The following is a 22,170-nucleotide window of genomic DNA, read 5'->3' as shown; positions in this document are numbered from 1 at the left end:
TATCTGAGTAGTACAATATAAATAATTCTCTAGAATTTAACTCTGACGATGATGATATTTTAATTTCTCTAGATGTGGTATATTTATTCACCAACCGATTTATTAAGCAATAAACAACATCATGATAAAATGGACGACTCTACAAAAACATAAACAAATTCCGAGGAAACAATTCCTGAAAATTATACAATTTTGTCTCAACGGCAATAATTAATTTTATATATGAGAATACATTATACAGTCAGAAATACGGTATGCCGATGAGATATCCATTATCCCCCACAATTGCTGACATTGTACTTGACACGAATTAAACAAGGATTGTATACAACTTAAATTTATCACAAAGTCTATCTATTTGCGATAATTAAGAAAGACGACGAGAAGAAAATCGTAAAAACATTTAGGCCCTAATTTTATTTACAGTTTGCAAATCACTGCATTCAAGCAAGTGACTACTCGCTTTGTAACAACTGGTTCTTACGTTATTGTGAATGTAATTGTTTGAAATTGTACATTATGTACAACTCAACGCTGGCTTTTTTTGTCACTTTGATTGTCAAATTTAACTCTTCAATTTTCTTGGCGTTAGTTTAAAAAGTGGTCAAATGTTCTTAAATATAAAAAATAACAAATATTTAAACATTTTTAAATATTCAGTATTTGAAGTTAACGATTTCTCTCTGTAATATATTTCAACGACGAATATAGTTAAAAATATAAATTTCAATATTTTTAAAATTAAAAAAATCATTTTTATTTATTAAAATGTTCACTATTTTTTCGTATTTGCAGATAAAATTGTAGTCGTGTGAATAAATAATCGCATTTATATATAAAAATCAAACACCAGCTCCCCCAAATATGTTCGCGAAACCTACTGAAAACAGAAGAACAAGAGTTTTTTTTCTAAAAATAAAAGTAACCCAATGTAATCCATATGTCTATGCCACCACAAGTGATCATTTATTCAGAATTTAGTTATGTGTTGTTATAAGGACAGTCGACAAATTCGGATGAATTTCCTTCTTAGAATACGGTCTTAAAAACAATTTATATAAGTTTATACTCGTATCACATCGCCAAATATGGTTTAAATTGCTCACTAACCCCCAGTAACACGAAGTCTGGTTATGTTTTAACTAATAGTTATACTGACAGTTTTCATACAAAAATAATTTTAACCGACTGTATAACTATTAGTTAAGGCATAACCAGACTTCGTGTTAATGGGGGTAAGATATTTAAATATAGGGATAAACATTATACACTCCAGAAATGTGTTAAATATGGGTTTTATGCCCCATATAAAAGTTGCTCTTAAAATTCGAATACTATTTTCTTAAAGCAATATAATCTATGTCCAAATTTCTCTTAACTTCTAAACAATTATCGTTATGGCTTAACTGGAACATTTTATTTGTCGTTAACCTACCAATTAATGTCGTTATCTAACGCAAATAATCCGTATAATTTAATTCGGAATATCTTTTAACGATAAATATTTTGTTGTTAAAAAGTTACAGAATTGCGGTACTAAGCTTCCACAAGTATCGTTCTCTCCCCCAGCAGAAAACTTCGCTTTTATGTTTTTAATATTTATTTTGTTATATTTTTTTGTCTTCTTTGAACAAATATTTTATGGATTGAAAAGTAAATAAACGCCATACAGCTGTTTAGATTACAGCATTGCCAACACGATATAAGTACATCTTCTTGTAAGTTTTTATTTTTAACTAGCTTGACCCGGTGCGCTTCGCTACCCCTGTCGTAGTAAAATAAAAAAATATGAAAGGAATCTTTACAAAAATAAATGAATATAATTAATATCGGAATTTCTTGTCTGTCTTTGCATGTACATGCATATGTACAGATTTGCTTTCAGTGATATGAAAGCAATTTATAAAAATTTAGAACACTCCACATATAACAGTTGTTTAGATATTCGATACCACCGTTACAAATGATCTGATACCACCCATTTGTAACTGTGGTAACGAAATAAATCCTTCAAAGTTTTAAGACTTTCTCTAATAAAGTTCATCAGATATTCGATAACATGTCCAGTTCCATGTCCACTATTAATAACCCGTTTTCACTATTATTAAACCCGTTTTCAGGCACATTACGTAAAATTATAAAAAAATGTTTCGGAGAAAGTTTGAAGAATCATGCAATTTTAGTTACTCAGATATTCAAAATTGACTAAGTACCTTGTATGGGAGTATCCATACCAGGGAAAGGCAAAACATGGGCGCCGCGTTTTTCATTTACTCTTCTCTTACGTACGTGTGCACACGCATTGTAGAGAAATAAACAACTTTTAATCAGTCTAGCTTGAGAACTCAAACAAGCAGGTTGTATATCGTTTTTTTATCGCACAATTTAAGAATCAGCGTTGCCAGTGAAAAAAAAAATGTCCCAACTTTTAAAGATGTATGATGAACATTATGAGATTTTACATTTTTAATTGGGGAAAAGAGACGAAAGTTTACTGGCAACACCGATTCGTGGTGAGAGCGGAGAGAGTGTATAACCAATACTATCGTAAAATGCAATAGTATAGGTTGCCTTTCCCTGATCCATACCCACTGTTCCTACCCCAGCCATATTTAACTAAACTCCTTACAGTGATGAGAAATTAATTCACACAAAGTTTAAATAATTTTACGGTTACAGGTCTCCAAATATACTAAATTCATTTTTTACTTTCAAATGGTCGAATTCCGTCCATTTTCAGACAATTTATGTGAAGTTTGATGAATATTGTAATTATGGTTTTCAAGTTGTTTAGAAATAACTATTTACTTTGTTTTGTAGAGCACTCATCCCTTGTTCCGATCCCTACCTTGTTTGGTTAAACCGTATGCAGTGATAAGAAATTGATTCGTATAAAGTTTGAAGACTCACAATTATAGTTGTAGATATTCGAAAATACTTTGCACTAAAATAATTTTCAGCCAGACTATGTAAAACTATAAGTGAGATATTCGGACAATGTTTGAAGTATATCGTAATTATAGTTCTCAAAATATTTAGAAATAACTATTAACTTTGTATGGAAGGTGACTCACCCCCAGTTCCGATCCATCCTAATTTTCGTTGAACTTCATGCAGTGATAAGAAATTGATTCATTTGAAATTTGAAGACTTTCAGAATTATAGTACTCCTGATATTCGAAAATAACTATTTACATTGTTTGATTATGACCACTAATACAATCAACCAAATTCCGTATAGTGATAAGAAATTAATGTGTTCAAAGTTTAAATACTTTTGCAATTATAGTTCTTCAGATGTTGGTAATAAACAATTTACATTGTATGGGAGGTGCCACGTCCACTAATTCAATACAGCCATGTAAAATGCTAAAAGTGCTCTTCGGACAAAGTTTGAAGACTTCCACAATTATAGCTCTCTAGATATTTGAAAATAATTATTTACTTTGTATGTTCCGATCCGCCCCGTTTTCCGTTAAACTTCATGGAGTTATAAGAAATCGATTTCTATAAAGTTTGAATATTGTAACAATTATAGTTCTGCAGATATTTGAAAATAACTATTTACTATATATGGGTGGTGCCACGCCCATTTATACAATCCCGCCCATTTTAAGACAAGCCGTGCACTTGGTATCAAAGTAAATACCGCGAAGTTTTGTGACTTTTACAATGTTAGTTCACCAGATATTCCATAATAACTATTAACTTTGTATGGGAGGTGCCACGTCCACTTAAAATTTCAAAATAAAATTGATCGTTTCAAATATATAGGAATATAGGGTAAAAGTGTCAAGAGGGTCGGACCAGTGGTTTAGGCTTCTGTAAGGTACAAATAAACAGACATAAATATGGATAAACACAAAATTCCTAATTTTACCCGTTTTACCCCCCTGCAGGTAGACGTTTGGAAGGGTACTTTCAAAATACATATTTTTGTGACTATAGTGAGCTAAATTAATCATGTTTTCTTTTTAAACAATTATTCAATGTTTAACAACATTTTTATGGTCCAAGTATATTCGAAATTTCAATAAAATCGGCTCCGCCGTTTAGTATTTATTGTTTAAGAACTAAAGGTACCAATTTTACCGGTTTTCCCCCTGTTTATCCCTTTCTGAAAAAAGAAATAGCCTATTGACGCTTCTAAGTAACGATCTATTTACGTTCCAAATTTCAATAAAATCGGTTCATTTAGGCGTGATGCTCAAACAAACTTACAAAGACATTTATATATTTATATGGATATGGTTTTTAGTATCAACTTATACCAGGGAAAGGCAAATGATGGGCGCCGCGTTTTTCACTTACTGACATACCTAAACACGGGCGGCACCCGTTTTTAGTTGTCAAAAATTCTCATGCCCATACAATTTGTATGTAGCATACCGAAATAACGCGGCGGCAACGCTATGGCAACGCTTTGCAATTGGAAAATCCAATTTTGACAGCGCGTTTAATAGTGAAGCTGTTGCAAAACACAATAAATGTAAACACATACATACAAAAGGAAAAACAAATAAGCAAAAAAATATATGTATATTTGTTATTAGAAAATGGTGGTATGTGTAAATATTTAAAATAGTATACATATATTATTTTCTTTTATATTTATATGGATTATCAGAAATATGGTTATTGTCTAATCAGGGTTGTTATATTTATTTTTTTGATAACCCTGTTTTTATTGTTTGACGTAGCGTTGTCGCTTTTGTTTAGGTATGGCATTTCAGCGTTAAAGCTATGCGCAAAAGACCGTTCCGTCTTACGCATTTGTTTAGGTAGGCCAATTACTCTTCTCTTACGTACGTGTGTACACGCATTGTAGAGAAATAAACAACTGTAATCAGTCTAGCTTGAGCATGCAAACAAGCAGGTTGTGTATCGCACATTTTTAAGAATCTGCGTTGACAGAGAACAAATTTTATTCCTAACTGTTTCAGATGTATGTGAACAATATGAGATTTTACATTAATAATTGGGGAAAAGAGACGAAAGTTTACTGGCAACACCGATTCGTGGTGAGAGCGGAAAGAGAGTATAACTAATACAATCATAAAATGCAATAGTATAAGTTGCCTTTCCCTGACTTATACAATGGCAACCACTGCTTCGTATAGATTTGACAAATAAAGGCGTTGACTAAACGCAATGACGTAGTGATTAATAAAATGTTATATTTTTTGTTACGCGTTCACAACAGCGTAGGTGAAGCGTTTAACGCAAGTGAATTACACAATTGGACCTTAATAAATATCTTAACAAGCTGAAGTTTACGATAGAGAGAGAAGAAGATAAATCAATAGTATTGCATTAAATACAATGAAGACAGCAGGCTACACGACTTCACGAACACAAATGCTGCTGGCTGCAGTTGCAGTCGTATGGCAGCTACTGAATTTTGTTTAAAGGCGGCAGCTGCAAAGTAAACAGCTGATTTATAATTCAGTGGTGCAACTTTAATTTTTTCTGTTTTTACTTTAATAAAAAATAATTTCAAAGTATTTAAGATTTAAACAATTATTTTGAGTAAAATTATATATATTATATATAATATTGTACCTGTTATTAATTTATATCAATATGGTTCTTAGAAACTTCTCTTCATGAAGTAAAAAAAAATTTGAAGCACTAATTTGATTTAATTTTTTTATTATATTAGCAACACTATTCTGTTTTGGTGTTGACAATTTCATTCTTTTACTTTCTTACTAACTCATGTTATCATTCAACTCTCATTTGCTTTTTAAAATAACGTTAATCCTGTATTATTTTTTTTTTAAATAAAATTCATTCGTTTATGAACTGTCCACTGGTAAAGTTGACCGAATAAAAAATCGGCGTTTTTTAAATAATAAAAAATAATACTAAAGAGGACAGATTAAGACTTTTATAGTCCGATTTGTCCCTTTAAAGGAATAAATAAATAAATAAAAAGTATTACCCAGCTTTGACGTTGATAGACTGGCTTGGGTTTACTTAATAATTTAAGTATAAAAAATAATAAAATAACAAAACACCCAAGAAAGGAGATAAATTTCTCCTTCCTACAACGAAAGAATTATGGCAACAACAACATGCATGAACGAAAATTCATGTTTTGTTATATAGTTTTTACTGTTTTTTTGGAAAGGAACAGGTAGGAGCAGCTGAATGTTTTATTAACTTTTAGCTGAGAGTTCAAGCTGTAATTTGACATCTTTCGTTAAACAGCGCTCCACAGCGCTAAAAAGATGCAGTCCACTGAAGTTGATGAACATTGAAATTTTGATGTTGTTTATATTTTGTTCTACGACATTTTTTATATGGCACTTTTTCCAACTTGTTTAATGCAAATCTCATCTATGGCAATTGTCATTTACGAAAATATACAACAAAGTCAAATGATAAGTTTACTGTGATTGTACCAAAAGATTGAATATACAGTAAATTTGCATGTCATTTTAAACAAGCGAACATATATGAACTTCGATCGTGTCTGTCCAAACAAATAATAAATATTTGTTACGCGTCATTTATTTACTTGAAATATTAGGAACAAATTGTTTTAAAAAAAATTGGTACAGCAGTTAAGAGGCAAGATAGATTATCCAGCTAGCTCAGAAAAAAGTATTTTGGTTCTTAACCCGTTTTCCTAAACGCATAACATATGATATACACTCTTGCCTAATTGAAATACCATAGTGCATATTTAAAATATTGTTACAAAAAGAAATCATCAATAATATACTAACATTAGTAAGGAATGAAACTATTGATGTCAAGGTGTTATGACATCAGGGTATATTTATCCCACCCTACTGACTCTTCGTCAGACTCCATGACAGAAATGCTACCCTAATATTTTCCTCTGTCCCTAATAACACAATCGCTTTAACCGAAACTTACCTTTGCCTGTTTCTTTCCCAGCATCCCCATTTGAAAGAGTTAATTAATTTTGGATTTCATATTTTATTGAAATTGAAAATTCAAGTAATAAATCTAGTGAAAAAAAATAATGTGACATTGTTTCTAATAATCTAGACGGAAAAAAATGTACATTATAATTAATGTAATAAATTTGGGTATAAAATAACTATGGACAAGAAAGGATAATATAATATCGAAAATTTTTTAAAAAAAAATAAGAAAAATTATTATAATTCTATATACAATATTTTATACTTATATTTAATAAAAGTTGCTGGAGCTGGATACGCCGAAAACTGCTTGTCGAAAGTTGGTGACACTGGTTACGATGTTTTGGTTCATTTTATTGCCTTTTCTGGTTTGTTTTTTGATCTATTGTTTTAAATGTTCTTTTGTTGGCTGTCAGTGGTTTTTCTTTTTTGTTTTATTGTTCTTTAGGTTTTGTATGCTTTATTTATAATAATAAATAACAGTTTTTGTTGTTTTTAATTCGGCTGCATTGATTTTCTATTTCTTGTTTTTAAGTTTGTATTTCAGGTTTTTATTTGATATTGCTTTTAAGTTTTTTAGTTTTTGTTTTTTTTTGTAATTTATTTCGCAAACGAAATACTATAGATTGCAATTGTAGGTGCTTTTATGTTTAAATCCATGTTCAAGTTTGCTGTTTTTTTTTTATAATATTTAAAAGTTTAATTTAGTAAAATTTAAGGACTTTTATTTATAATTTTAATCAGTGGGATAATTTCGAGTTTTATTTTAATTATGATGGTTTTAGCAAATATTCTTTTTCTTTTGATTTTTGGTGTATGTGATTTATTGGATAACTTTCAGGAATTGTTTGTAATTAAATGTTTTACATTATATTAAATTAATTATGTTTTCGTTCTATTGTCACTTTAATGTACAAATAATACATGTTGTGTTTGTTGACTTTATAATAACCATGAATAGCATGGAAGTTTTACACTGATTAATTATTAATTTTTTTTAATTAAACAGATTTATTAAATTAAAATCCCGATTATTATATGTCTGTCTTATTAGACCACAAAGTAACACTTATAATTTTCACAAAATCACAATTTTACATAGAACACGGTGGTAAAAGTTATATTTTGAGTTCCAAAATAATTCTTAAATTATTTTCTTTTTATAATTATTTTAAAGACACCGAACAAATCCCGATTTTTATATGTCTGTCTTATTAGACCACAAAGTAACACTTATAATTTTCACAAAATCACAATTTTACATAGAACACGGTGGTAAAAGTTATATTTTGAGTTCCAAAATAATTCTTAAATTATTTTCTTTTTATAATTATTTTAAAGACACCGAACAAATTTTACCATTTAAATAAGAACATGTTGATGCTTCAACATCAGAATAATTAATGACATTTCCTTGTTGTTCAACTAACTATCAACTGAATTTTCATTCTAATGCTGTACCTTATCCTTTTCTGATTGGTTGAAATTTTATAACGGTTAAAGATCATACCACTGAGAATGCAAAGTAGAAAGAAGAAGTGCGATAACTAATTGTACATTCCAATCTACAGATGCGTTATCGTTGGTGGGGGCTATAATTTTTTTGTAAATAAAACGCAAAAGAAGAAGTACGATAACTGTAGTTTGAATTCCATTCTACAGTAGCGTTATCGTTGGAGGGGTATGTTAAACCTTTATGGGTTCTTGTAGGGGTATTCCACTCATGTTAATAAAAAAGAAAATAAATAGATTTAGCAAACAAAAAAAATCCGTAACAAAACTGCTTCGCATCATTATAATAGTATGATCGAACAGGCAGGATTTTTATCATCTGATGATCATATTTTAATGATAGCGTCTAGCTGAAGTTAAATTTGTCACATTTTTGTATAGTGTTAAGCAATGTAAATAAATGTATGGTCTGTGTTTTCACGGAAGTCCCTGTTCCTAATTTGCAAAACAGAGTGTGGCTCGACCCACGAAGCCGGGCAACATACCAAACTGAAAATTTAGCGTTCAGACACGAATATCAGAGGCGTGATATTTGCCAATATACCTATCCTGCAGGTCTTCGATGTCGTACAAAGCATTACCAATTTTTTTTCTTATTCTGCATTTTACAAATTTAGTGTTAAATTTCGCATTTATACCTTTTTTGAAATCGCTTTGGGAGTGATTCCGGCGAAATACTTCCTGTCCTATGAAATTCACGGGTTTTGATCTCATATTATATATTCGTGAGGCTTTCTCATGAGCAATATTTAGGTTTTGACTTATCTTTTCCCTTATATGTTGAAGTTTATCGGAATGTTTCACCACAGTGTCATCAGACATGATATTCAGTTTTTCCAACAGTTTTTACGAGGATCCGTGTAAAATCATATTTTGGCCAAAAACGGCATAATAGGGCGAACATTGGGTTGCTGTATGAAAATCACTGCGTAAAATCGACAGTATTTTGTAAATGTTTCTGTCCCAGTTTGTATGATCAGAATCGTCTTTGACAAAATAACGAATTTTGGAAATAATTTCCCTATTTGCCCTCTCGGAGGCATTCGCTTGGGGTGAATAAAATCCGGTTGTTATATGGGTAATACCGTAAACGGAAAAGAATTCTCTAATTTCTTTAGACGTAAATTGTTTGGCATTGTCGCTATGGACATATTGCGGTACCCCATAAGTGCAGAAAATCTCGTTTTGGAAAAAGTCGCAATATAACCTTTGAAAAGGCCGTGTAGTTATGATTTGATTCCCCATCGGTGGACGTAGGGTCTGATTTGATGGTTTTATCATTTTGCATTTATCGCAATTTTTAACATACATTTTGACATCGCGTGCCATCTGAGGCCAAAAATATTTTTGTCTGATACGGTACAATGTTTTACTATAACCACCGTGACAGCCTTCACTATGAGCAGACTTTATGACCTCATCAGTTAAGGTTTTGGGCAACCACAATCTCCAAAGACTTTCTTCGCTATCAACGCCGTTTCGAAATTTTACGCGTTTATAAATTAGGTTTTCAGAAGTATGTATATCGGGTAATATTTCGCTATTTCGGAGGATTTCCTCTCTTAGTTCATTATAATCTGGACTGTTAAACTCGGGAGATTTGAGATCTACTTCTGGGGATTTAAGGCAAATTTGAATTTCATCCACGTCTAAACGGGAAAGGGTGTCTGGTACCACGTTTAAGGAACCCTTCCTGTGTTCTATCGTAAATACAAAATTCTGAAGCTTTAGGCTCCATCGAGCTAACCTACCATGCAGATCCTTTTGGCTCATGAGCCAACGTAGGCTCAAGTGGTCCGTTATAATCTTAAATGGGAGTCCCTCAATGTATTGCCTAAAACGTTTGACGCAAATCACAGCAGCCAGACATTCCAACTCTGTCACGGTATAGTTGCGCTGTGCCGTATTTAACTTTTGGGATACAAACGCAATCGGGTGCTCCCTACCGTCGTCGTCTAATTGGAATAAAACTCCGTCGACGCCTATACGCGACGCATCACATTGAATATTAAATTCTTTCGAAAAGTCTGGTTGGGCCAAGACGGGGGCACTCGATAGATCAGATTTTAATCGATTAAAGGAACTAATAGCTTCTGCACTAAGTCGAAACGGTTTTACAGACTTACGTAGACAGTCAGTAAGTGGACCTGCAAGATCTGAAAAATTCTTAATAAAGGCACGGTACCAGTTTGCCATACCTATGAAACGTCTAACTTGGCGAGGTGTTTTGGGTAAAGGAAATTGTACCATAGATGCAACTTTCTCTGGGTCGACTTTGAGATTGCCACCTCCAATTCTATATCCGAGATATTTAATCTCGCGCTGGCAAAATTTGCTTTCGCCTACATTAATGGTGAGGCCGGCCGATTTTAAACACTGTGAAACTTCAAATAATAAACGAATGTGGCTATCAAAATCCTGACTACATATAAGGATATCGTCTAGATATATGAAGACGTTGTCTCTTAACCTGGATGGAATGGTTTTGTCCATCAGGCGACTCATCGTCTGAGGACCATTGCAAACACCGAAAGGCATAACTCTATACTGATAAAGTGCCCTACCGGGCACGGCAAACGCAGTCTTTTCCTTGGAACTCTCTGACAGTTTAACCTTTAACTTATGACGTGAAATTTTTTAACGTATATGAAGATGTGGTGTAAATTTTACACCAGATTTACTTTACATATAATTTTGAATGAGTATGTATTATAATAATATTATTTTTATTATTATTCAAGTTTGATTGCTTCTAAAATAATTATTAACGAAAACAAGGAAACAACTTCAAATTTATTAAAAAAAAATTACTTATTTCACAAGCCTCTTTTACACAAACAAAAAAAATAGGTATATCATTTACTTGTTCATTAAGAAAATAAAGGTAAAACTAAAAAATTAAATGGGATTTTTCAACAGCCTAAGTTATATACTTATTAAAATAAAAACGAACATTTCAATATATTATATATATAAAAAAATAACAATCAGTTTTTTGAGATACAATTATCATTCGTCAAATTCAGACTTAGTACAATTAATACATAGACGATTGCTACAGCCCATACATATTGGTTTATTACACTCTTAGCATGTATGTTAGTTTCAAAAGATTTAAAAACTTTTCTGAAACTCAAAACAAAAATACAAGAATACGCTTACGGAGACGTGTAGTAATTTTTTTTATATGGATTTCTAACGCTAGCTTAGACGTGTAGTAAAATATTTACTATAAGAAAATCACACAAACCACTACGTGGTAGTAAAATATTATATGTTAAAAACTTTCGCATACGACGACGTGTAGTAAATTTAACACCTACACATATAAATCTCAGCGTTACTGTAAGATTCTAAAAACAAAACGATTCTGTCAATAAAAGTATGGTAAAATATGAGGGTACTTGCAATATCAGCTTAAGAGAATGAAACAAAGAGAAGTTATTAGAAAAATAAAAAATAGAGTGTAAAATTTACTACCACATCATAAGTTAAAGGTTAATTTGGAAGTACGCATCCTTTAGGTCTACCCCGCTAATATAATGGGTGTCTTTAAGACGACTTAGTAGCCCATTAATATGCGGGAGCGGATATGAATCCTTTTTGGTCAGTTCGTTAAGTTTGCGACAGTCTAGACATAGTCTTATTTTGCCTGGTTTACGGACGGTGACAATGGGACTACACCAGGGAGAGTTCGACTCCTCTATTACGCCTAATGCTAGTAGTCTATCGAGTTCTTCAAATACTTCAGCCTGCTTTGGAGGGGACAATGGGTAGTGTTTTGCCTTCACGGGAGTGGCATCACCTGTGTTGATATCATGTTCTAGCAGATGGGTGCAACCGAGCCCTAATTTTTCGTATGACGGAAAGTTTAAAATAACGTTTTCAAGCTTAAGTTTCTGATCGGGAGTTAGATCATGATAAAGCGCCTCAGTTTTGCTATTGTTTGCCTCTATGCACTCGATTTTTGGTATTATTTGTGGGGCAATGGCGTAAGCGCGCCAAAAATCGACTCCAAGGTATCCCTCTTGAGATAGAGTTGGCACTATATAGAATATTATTGATTTTATAACTCCTTTAAAATTCACAGGGAGTGAACAATAACCTAAAACTTGATTTTTGGAACCGTTTGCAGTTGAAATACTTGATCTAAATTGTTTCACGTCGATGTTATATTTTTTTATGAAATCTAAACTTCCTTTCCCTAAAACTGTCACGTTTGCTCCAGAGTCTAAAAGACAAGATAGTTCACTGTCAAAGATTTTGATTTTAGCATATGGCCTGCCATCATCAGACTTAGTTAAATAAGTTGTTTCAAGGGTCTTTCTAAATGTTTTCCTGAGAGCATAACGAGATCTACATTTGATGATCTGCCGAGAAATTTTTGGTTTACGAAATTCAATGTTACATGGTGTTGGATATGATCGAGAATGTGTTTGTAAGTCAGGGTTACGAAAGTCAATGTTATCTGATGCTTGATATAATCGAGAATGTGTTTGTACGTCAGGGTTTGGATGAGGACTGAAGAGTAAATCCCCCTGTGAGGGTTTACTCTCAATGTCTAAGCAAATTTCGGGATCTAACTCGTGGAACGAGCACTCCCGATCGCTTGCTCGCTCCGACGTCTGTTTCCCGGATGAGCGTTGTTGCACTCCGGAGTCGTAACGCCTCTCTGTCCACATTTGAAACAGAAAAGGAAGCGAGTGTTTTCGGGACAATAGATGTAACTGTGTCCTGTTTTCAGACAGTTCCAACATTTAATTTTGGAATAGTCTCCCTTGACGTATTGCTTATTGATTCTTAAGGTTTCTATTTGGGGATCGAAATCTTCGTCCACCTCATCACAACTTATCGATTCACCTAATGATTCAATAGAAATTTCATCCACCTGTCGAGGTCGATTAGTTGGGTATTTGAGAGCATTATTTGAAATGAGCGATCTTTCAGCTTCCCTAAGTAAGTCACGGTACGAATCCAAATCAACCGGTCTAGATACGAATGTCATGTTTAAAAGCTCAGGTCTGACGTTTTTTCTTATTATTTTGATTAAAGCATTGTCATCCATGGGACTCTCTAACTTCAAGTTCATTTTAACCAATGATGAATGAAAGTCATCGTAACTTTCCTTCATGTGTTGTTTTCTAGCAGAAATCTTCACTAAAATATCCAAATCACTTTCTAATGTGCCAAATTGTTTATTAATGGCTCTTTTTAAAAGAGGATAAGTTGCCCTAGGATTTTGTTTTATATACATCCAAAACCAAGTTTCCGCTTTACCCTTCAGAAAAATATGAAAATTTGCCATTAGATAGTCCTCTGGACACTGACTACGTTCGGTGAGTGTTACGGTTACGTCTTCATCTCCGCTAAATGAAACGTTCCAATCCTTTAGTTTTATAAAGAATGAGGCTGAGGAAGCATTAGAATGAACATTTGAAGTTTGGGAATTAATACCAGGGGATTGTTGTGTACCTCGATTATCACGTGACTGACCTAAGTTTCTTCTAATTTCTTCAATCTCTCTCCTAAACTCTTCTTGAGTGTTTTTCATGGCATCTCGTACGTATGTTATCAAGGTGTCCATGGAATTAACATTCGATGAGTGTGGAGTCGGCTGAGGAGGTGGAAGACCAGTATTGTCTTGTGACGCCATTATTAAGCTTGTATTTAAACTTTCTTGATTATCGATAAAACCTACTGGTTGAACAAGCTCCCTAAGGTTATCAATGTTCAGGTCAGGTAAGGACTTGTCAAGTAATTCGCAGTTTGAGTTTGTCTTTTCTTGTAAGGATGTGTTAGATTGTTCACTTGAATCTAGATATCGTGGGACAGAAGATGTTCTTATTGCCCTTATGCTTGTAGACGATCGCGAACTTTCAAGACTAACTATACTGTTCGACCTAATAACTTTGCCACGTCCTCTTACTTCAGTGATTGGTGTTCTTAAACTATTTGTATTTTTGGGCGTTCTACCCCTAACGCTTACGGAGGGTCTGTTCAAATTTGTCCTAAGGGAAGTCGATTGATCTGAACTGTTCCGCGTGTTATATTTGTGCATAATGCACTAAACCAATCAGAAAGTGGATAAAAATATCAATAAAGCAGATAATTTTTTTAACAAAATAAATGGTCAAGGTATGTTGATTGCTAGTTGAAAAGACTAAAAGTAATGTATGAAGTGGTTTGTGATCCGTTCAAATTCTTGTCTTTCCGTTCAAATTCTTCAACAGTCTACTAGAAGTTGAAAAACAAAATGAAATAAAAAAAAAGATATAAGAGAAGAAATTAAGTATTCTGATATTGACGGTTTTTGTTGTTTATTTTTTAAAAAAAAAATAATTCATTAAAATGTGTGAGGATGCTAAGTAGAATCAGGCAATGGCTAGGTAAGTGATTGTGTTATATTCTATATATATTAAAGAAGGCATAGGTAACCTAGTACACTGACTCTTCCTAATAAATACTTGGCCTATCATATTCGTCTTCTAAACGAAATATGCTGTCTCAAACATATGTTAAAATAAAAAAAAATTCATTCCTACTAAATTTTACGGAAAATGAGCAATTTTCTTTAGTTCGAATCTAATTCATCTCGCAACATGTCTACCATTTTCATTGATTAATAGTCAGACAAGGACTGAAATAGTCTAGAGTTCAAACGTACATTCTTATTAAAATGAATTATTACCGCAACAGTAACCAAACACTATACGTAATCAGTTCTGGACTTGTGATAATTCATTAGAAATAAATAGATGGTAAAATAATTTTTCCGTAGATAATTTTTCTTTTTGACCGTTATATTTTGCATCGCAATTGAAACTAGTGTTATAATTACCAATTTTCACGACTTTTGTCAAAATATAAGGCTGAAACAATATTACTACTGGATTAATTTTGGAAATCTTTTAATCTGAAAATCTCATTTTCAACTACTGGAAGTGGCCATTTCGTTGGGCGCCATATATTATTTACTTGAAATATTAGGAACAAATTGTTTAAAAAAAAAATTGGTACAGCAGTTAAGAGGCAAGATAGATTATCCAGCTAGCTCAGAAAAAGGAATTTTGGTTCTTAACCCGTTTTCCTAAACGCATAACATATGATATACACTCTTGCCTAATTGAAATACCATAGTGCATATTTAAAATATTGTTACAAAAAGAAATCATCAATAAAATACTAACATTAGTAAGGAATGAAACTATTGATGTCAAGGTGTTATGACATCAGGGTATATTTATCCCACCCTACTGACTCTTCGTCAGACTCCATGACAGAAATGCTACCCTAATATTTTCCTCTGTCCCTAATAACACAATCGCTTTAACCGAAACTTACCTTTGCCTGTTTCTTTCCCAGCATCCCCATTTGAAAGAGTTAATTAATTTTGGATTTCATATTTTATTGAAATTGAAAATTCAAGTAATAAATCTAGTGAAAAAAAATAATGTGACATTGTTTCTAATAATCTAGACGGAAAAAAAATGTACAATTGTAATTATAATGTAATAAAATTGGCTATAAAATAACTATGGACAAGAAAGGTAATATGATATCGAAAATTTAAAAAAAAAAAAATAAGAAAAATTATTATAATTCTATATACAATATTTTATACTTATATTTAATAAAAGTTGCTGGAGCTGGATACGCCGAAAACTGCTTGTCGAAAGTTGGTGACACTGGTTACGATGTTTTGGTTCATTTTATTGCCTTTTCTGGTTTGTTTTTGATCTATTGTTTTAAATGTTCTTTTGTTGGCTGTCAGTGGTTTTTCTTTTTTGTTTTATTGTTCTTTAGATTTTGTATGCTTTATTTATAATACTAATAACAGTTTTTGTTGTTTTTAATTCGGCTGCATTGATTTTCTATTTCTTGTTTTTAAGTTTGTATTTCAGGTTTTTATTTGATATTGCTTTTAAGTTTTTTAGTTTTTTTTTTGTAATTTATTTCGCAAACGAAACACTTTAGATTGCAATTGTAGGTGCTTTTATGTTTAAATCCATGTTCAAGTTTTCTGTTTTTTTTTTATAATATTTAAAAGTTTAATTTAGTAAAATTTAAGGACTTTTATTTATAATTTTAATCAGTGGGATAATTTCGAGTTTTATTTTAATTATGATGGTTTTAGCAAATATTCTTTTTCTTTTGATTTTTGGTGTATGTGATTTATTGGATAACTTTCAGGAATTGTTTGTAATTAAATGTTTTACATTATATTAAATTAATTATGTTTTCGTTCTATTGTCACTTTAATGTACAAATAATACATGTTGTGTTTGTTGACTTTATAATAACCATGAATAGCATGGAAGTTTTACACTGATTAATTATTAATTTTTTTTAATTAAACAGATTTATAAAATTAAAATCCCGATTATTATATGTCTGTCTTATTAGACCACAAAGTAACACTTATAATTTTCACAAAATCACAATTTTACATAGAACACGGTGGTAAAAGTTATATTTTGAGTTCCAAAATAATTCTTAAATTATTTTCTTTTTATTTTAAAGACACCGAACAAATTTTACCATTTAAATAAGAACATGTTGATGCTTCAACATCAGAATACTTAATGACATTTCCTTGTTGTTCAACTAACTATCAACTGAATTTTCATTCTCATGCTGTACCTTATCCTTTTCTGATTGGTTGAAATTTTATAACGGTAAAATATCATACCACTGAGAATGCAAAGTAGAAAGAAGAAGTGCGATAACTAATTGTACATTCCAATCTACAGATGCGTTATCGTTGGTGGGGGCTATCATTTTTTTGTAAATAAAACGCAAAAGAAGTACGATAACTGTAGTTTGAATTCCATTCTACAGTAGCGTTATTGTTGGTGGGGTATGTTAAACCTTTATGGGTTCTTGTAGGGGTATTCCACTCATGTTAATAAAAAAGAAAATAAATAGATTTAGCAAACAAAAAAAATCCGTAACATATTTCAGCCTAATATTACGGAATCATATATTCAGATATCTGACAACAAAATACCAAAAAATTATCCAAATCGACGAACATGAAAAAAATGAATTCCGGCCACTCTTCAACCAATGTGCGACAGTGGCCGGGCCAATCCCATCATTATAGCATAAAACCAAATGACGGTTTAAATCATATCATCAACGGATCAAGTTGTATCACAGGACGCTGCTACGACTCATCTGAAAATACTAGTTGCCGGTATGTCATCGGTTGGTTTATAGTCCTAACAGCAGCAACATTTAAAAAATGGTGCTGCCCACCAGGAGCAACAACTATAGCAAACATCCACCAAACCCAAAATACACTTCTGCGCTAGTTCTGGCAAATGTTTAGACACCAAACACTCAAGCCACCTACAGTAGTTCAAAACCTTTGCCGCAACTTATACAAGGATATGGTTGATCGCACATCCTCGAGACCTTTAATTTCTTAAAAAAAATATTACACACACACGCAAGTATACAAACATATGAAGAAAAATTATGAATATTAATGAAACTTGGTCTGTAAAATAATATGTAGTATGTAAAAAAATTATAATTTTTAAATAAAATTAAACATTTTGGTTGAAATACTATATTTTGTTTTTAACTTTTTATTGGGTCGGTTACAATTAATTATTGAATTGTGGTAATTAATATTTGAATAGATTTTATGCAAAATTTAAATTACCATCTTAATTGATTCAATAAAAAAATTAATTGAATTTTGTAAAATAATTCAATTAATATATTTAATACCATTTTAATTGAATTTATTTTCAATTAAACTTTTTAATTTCAATTTAATTAATAGTATCATTTTGATGATTGGAGCAAAATCAAATATTTTTGAATTATTATAAGCAATTTCGTAATTGAAACTCATTTTTAGTTTTTTCTGTGTATATAAAAGACTATCAAGAAAAACTGGATCGTGTGGCTGCAGTGTTAGCAAAAATGTAATCAGATGTTTTCTTGATTGAAAATTTAAACACCAACTTGAATGAGAAATTGAATGCAAGTTCGTTTCAATTCTTAAAAGTGTGAGTATATTAGTAAAAAGTGTGAGTGTATCAAAACTTGATCCTGTAACCCCCAAGGTAATTTTATAAAATCTACTCATAAAACTTAAACAAAACAAAAACGTAAGTAAAATAGGAATAGTTAATATTAATAGGAACAGAATTAATGTATGTATGTTTATTTGTTTGTGACTTATAGCAGAATAAACCTCTGGACCGATCTTGAAATTTGTTCTGTGTGTTCCCCTAGTTATTATGGAATATCTGGTGAACTATAACTGTTAAAGCCGTAAAAAAAACTTCGCAGAATTTACTTCGGTATCATTGTGCGCATCTTAACTAAAAACGGGCATATTGACCCCTTTGCGCGAAATTATATTATGTTTAATTTTACAGGAGGGCGTTATTACTATTTAAGTCCTTAATTTTAAATTCATATTTTTAATCACTTTTATCAGCTTTTATTAAATCTTTATTTGAAGTAATAAATGATTACAATATACGGTAAATATTTGTTGATATATAATTTTGTGGTAATTAATGAAAATGTTATGTTTTTTTTTCAAAACGGGATAAATGGTGTCCCGTTCAGAGTATCGCCGGGACACGGGACATTCGACTCTAAAGCTGGTCTGTCCCGACGAAAACTGGACGGTTGGCAAGTCTATAACAAACATGTTTTTTTTGCTGTTTTATTTGCATTTTTGTTATTTCTCTATCTTACACAAATAATATTTCTGAATGCAAAACCCCCTATCTTTTCAAAAAAAAATATTTTGAAATAATTTCTTGAATCAAACTTCAAAAAAATTTACAAAATTTTTTTTAATATTGTATTATTAGACGCTTATCATTTTTTGTTTAATATTGTATTATTAGACGCTATCTTAAATAAATTACGTTAAAAACTGACAGATGGCATAAATGAAATCTAAATAATTAATTTTTATTAAAGTGCAAAACCCTCTATCTGATCATTTCGTACATACACATTGAATATTTTTGAAAAGCAAAACCCTCTATCTATCATAAAGTCCACAATAATGCAAAATTTTAAAAACTAATTACATGTGAGATTCAGTAGTTGCTTTAAAAAAATATTGTAGAATACCGAATTTTAATAACTCAAGTAATACGGAAAAAAACTGTTTTTTGGCTCTCCTGAAAAGTTGTGTTTTTCAAGATAGAAGGTTTAAAATATAGGTCCTCGAAATATTTTTTTACTTAATTAAGAGAAGTTTCTGATAACCATATTGATATATACATATTAATAAAAGGTACATAATTAGTTATAACCATATATATATTTTTACTCAATATAACTGTTTAAATCTTTATTACTTTGGAATTATTTTTTATTAATTCCAAAGTTAAGTGGCATCACTGAATTATAAATCACCTGTTTACTTTGTAGCTGCTGCTTTAAAAAAAATCAGTGTTCGTGTAGTCTGCTGTCTTCAATGGCCCATAATCACAGTCAAACACTAAAGTCGGTTCTTTATAGAAACAAGTTTAAAATAAAAACCTGCTTTTAATTATTTTGCAACTATAGTCAAAATTAATGTGTGTTTTAAATTGAACCGACTTCAACTGGGTGCCACCTCAAATGTAGAAAATGTTATCATACAATATAATAACAAATATAGACAAGTGGCACCGCTGAACAGCTGACATAGAAAATTAAACAAAAAAGGTATACAATAAAAATAAAAGCGAAAGAATATAATTCTTTAGATTTCGCTGTTATTTTCTCACTATGGCGTCTATTAAGTTTTGACATACAAAATTGAACACAGACTTGCTCTGTGTAAATCAATGGTGCGCAGCCCATAGCTCAATTGTGCAAAATCAAATCACACGTATTCTTATGCTCTTACATTTTAGTAGTCGTTGTCCACTCAACGAAACAACTAGTAGGAGCACTGGTGTATGACTTTTTCTTTCTTTTTTCAAGTTTTTGCATTTGTGTGCACTGCACAAAATAAACGGTTGAATATGATTTATAAAAAATATTTTATAATTAGAAATGCTTTTGGTAGCCTGCCTCTTTTGTCCTAAAACATGAAGGAAAGTGTTTTAAAGGGGCATTTTTATAGCTTTCATAGTATAATGTGAGCAAATTTTATGAAATTTTATGATTTTTATTTTTTGTTAGAAATAATTGTTATTTTCTGATATAGAATTTAAGAGACTTGCTTCAAATAAAATTGCTGTGTGTAAAACAGAGGTGCGCAAAAATAAATTCTCTCACCCAAGGCAAATTTATTTACAGGCAGAGATCGAAAATAACTCGTCCATATACCAAAAAACCCAAATTGCGATTTATATTTTTGTGATAAAAACTTTTTTAACTTTTTATTTATTTATTGAATCTGCCTATATCATTAGGCCTAACAATAAGTGTTTAAATCTTATAACTAAAATTAAAACTAATTGCTCTCTAAAGAGAGCATTGCTTGATGCATGGACCTCATCTTAGCGGGGTGGTAGATCTCCTCTAGAAAGCCTTGATCTGGTTTGGCTCTGTGCGAGAAGCCGAGCAAGGGGATTTGGGTGGGATTGCAGTTTCAGTATACATATATTTTTCGCGGACTTTCTTAAAGTCATCCTTCACTAGTGGTACTTCCAAGTCCCTGTGGATGTTTTCATTTCTTATATACCATGGTCCTAAGAATTTTCGACTGGGCCCTCTGTATAAGCTCAATACTTGAATTACTGGCCGTTCCCCACAATTGGATTCCATATGTCCAAATTGGTTTTAAAATGATTTTATACAGGGTGACTTTATAGTCCAGGCTTAACTTTGATTGGTCACTTATTAACCAGTGAAGGCTAGATGCTTTTAACTTCATGTGAAGTTTCTTGGTTTCTTTATGACGGCGCCAAGTAAGTCTTCTATCTAAGTGAATACCAAGGTATGTAACATAATCGGACTGAGGTATATTAACATTGTTAAGTGTGACAGGTGGACAGCATCCCCTCCTCAGTGTGAACGTAACATGTTTGCTTTTTAACCCATTTACACGTATTCTACATTTGTTTAACCATGTTTCCACACATCTTAAATAGCCATCTAGTATACTAGATGCTATATATGGGTTTTCATGCGAGCTAATAATTGCGGTGTCATCAGCAAATGTAGAAATAGTCAATTCATCGCTCCTGCTCCAATCCTATATTCTCTTGTCACGTAATCATTGTACTTAACTGTAAATATACGGTCCGATAGATAAGATTCCAATAGTTCATGAGAAGATAATGTCAGCAAACATTTGATTTTATATACCAGGCCTTTGTGCCATACTTTGTCGAAGGCTTGAGCGACATCCAAAAATATAGCTGAACAATATTTCTTTAATTCAAAGGATTTTCTTATCTCTCCGGTTATACGATTAACTTGTTCGATTGTTCCGTGGCGTTCCCGGAAACCAAATTGATGAACTGGGATTATATTTTTATCATTTAAAAATAGTATGATTTTCTTTTGGAACACTTTTTCGAACAGTTTCGATAAGCAAGGAAGCAAGCTTATTGGTCTATAGGAGGATGGTACGGTCAAGTCCTTACCTGGCTTTGGTATCATTATTATCTGAGAAGTTTTCCAATTTGTCGGAAAAACTCCATGTTTAAAGATCGCATTAAATATTGTAGACAGCACAATTATTGCCACACTCGGTAGGTTTTTAATCATAGTAGGTGTAACAGAATCATTTCCAGGTGATTTTTTAATATTATATTATCCTTGATTACTTCGTTAA

General features: G+C 31.7%; 1 protein-coding gene across 1 annotated transcript in view; it reads right to left on the bottom strand.

Annotated features, from left to right (window-relative positions):
- Positions 1–22,170, bottom strand: part of SpdS (Spermidine Synthase) — a 46,860-nt gene that overhangs the window by 1,117 nt on the left and 23,573 nt on the right. The gene's annotated exons all lie outside the window — the stretch shown is intronic.

The sequence above is a fragment of the Calliphora vicina genome, chromosome 1 (genome assembly GCF_958450345.1).
Source record: "Calliphora vicina chromosome 1, idCalVici1.1, whole genome shotgun sequence".
NCBI lineage: Eukaryota > Metazoa > Arthropoda > Insecta > Diptera > Calliphoridae > Calliphora > Calliphora vicina.
The sequence above is the reverse complement of the archived record's forward strand: the minus strand, read 5'-3'. Positions and strand labels throughout refer to the sequence as shown.